Below are 1,756 nucleotides of genomic sequence, written 5' to 3'. Positions count from 1 at the left end.
CGTGCGTGTGTCTGTGTGTGTGTGTGTGTATGTGTGCATGCGAGAGGTATCCCGGCCACCTCAATAACCTATGCATTTAACCTAATTCTTAAGCATGAAACTGCGCTCGCTTGTTACGGGATAATTTTCTTTGGAAGTCGATTGATTTTGTCTTCTTCGAAGGCTTCAGAGGGAGAGGGAGAGAGAGAGAGAGAGAGAGGGGGGGGTAGATAGATAGAGAGAGAGAGAGAGAGAGAGAGAGAGAGAGAGAGAGAGAGAGAGAGAGAGAGAGAGAGAGAGAGAGAGAGAGAGAGAGAGAGAGAAGAGAGAGAGAGAGGGGAGAGAGAGAGAGAGAAGAGAGAGAGAGAGAGAGAGAGAGATAGAGAAAGAGAGAGAGAGAGAGAGAGAGAGAGAGAGAGAGAGAGAGAGAGAGAGAGAGAGAGAGAGAGAGAGAGAGAGAGAGAGAGAGAGAGAGAGAGAGAGAGAGAGAGAGAGAGAGAGAGAGAGAGAGAGAGAGAGAGAGTGAGAGGAGATAGATAGACAGAGAGAGATACAGAGAGAGAGGAGATAGATAGACAGATAGATAGAGAGAGAGAGAAGAGAAAGTAAATCACACAAAGTCCTGTATTTTCTCCTAACAGCTTAGAGCACTGGGCCATCCCCTAAAACACACCATACTTGAACCAACGTAAATGCTTTCACTCGCGTGTTAGTATACTATACGCTCGCACTTAACGTACTGTAACCCGCCTGAGCTTGTTTATGGAGCAAGCAGCCACGGCGAGTTTGTTAGCATGATTAAATAACATTTTAAATTTGACAAGGGGGCCATTAACCCCAGTCTTCAGCCCAACATGTGGTTCGCGGTAATTCAAACGGACTTCTTCAGTTCCCAGAAATGTCTTCAGGTGAACTGTTCTATTCCAAGAGCCTACTTGTAGTGATATTTTATATTTTCTCCCGCTTTCTAACGCTGGTTGTAACTTTTATTCATCGAGATTTGCGTAGGATGTAACAGATTTGGGATAAATGAATAAAAAAATACATTAGAACTAAAATAGCATGTGCTTAGCTGTACAAATGGAAAACTTTTCTCACACGAGTGTTCGAAATTCTTACATTTTCCATAAAAAAGCGAATCGGAAGTAAGCATTTCATATCTTACGTTTCCTAGGTATAACATTCAAGGTATAATCAGGCCCTATACTTTTAGTTCCAGCGAAGATCAGTTTATTAGTCTGAAATACAAATTAAAGTAAAACTCTCGAGATAAACGTGATACATGCGGAGTGCTGCTGTTAATTAATAGACACTTCTGACATAGAGAAAGGTGCTCGTGTGTGTCACCGTGACTATCTCCTCTTTTCACTAAGTGACCCCGAGGAACTCGTAAGAATGAGGACATCTGTTGTTCGTATCTGAAACTAAGCTTTTGGCTGTTCTTTTACGTGTTCAACGCCATTTAGGAAACCTTAAGGACTCCAGCTGGTGAGCAATCCTTTGAATTTGTCGGTTGTTATTTCTCTTGACGCGGCACAAGCACTCTGGGAGAAATCAGAACATGCCTATGACTTGCATTTATCAGATGATCTTGCATAATTAAGATTCCAAATTGATTATGAAACATGGGACGTTGTCCCTATAAAAAAGTGATTTCTTTTCGCCTGTTTATAGACACAAAGAAACATGAAACAAGAGAAAAACAAAGACAAATATGCCTCCCCGTCAAGCCTCTACTACATGTAGCTCGACGTCATCACGGCTTTTGATCCTACAG

This window comes from Penaeus japonicus, unplaced genomic scaffold (genome assembly GCF_977035675.1).
Source record: "Penaeus japonicus unplaced genomic scaffold, GWHDUDI00000001_assembly GWHDUDI00000023, whole genome shotgun sequence".
Lineage (NCBI taxonomy): Eukaryota > Metazoa > Arthropoda > Malacostraca > Decapoda > Penaeidae > Penaeus > Penaeus japonicus.
The sequence above is the reverse complement of the archived record's forward strand: the minus strand, read 5'-3'. Positions refer to the sequence as shown.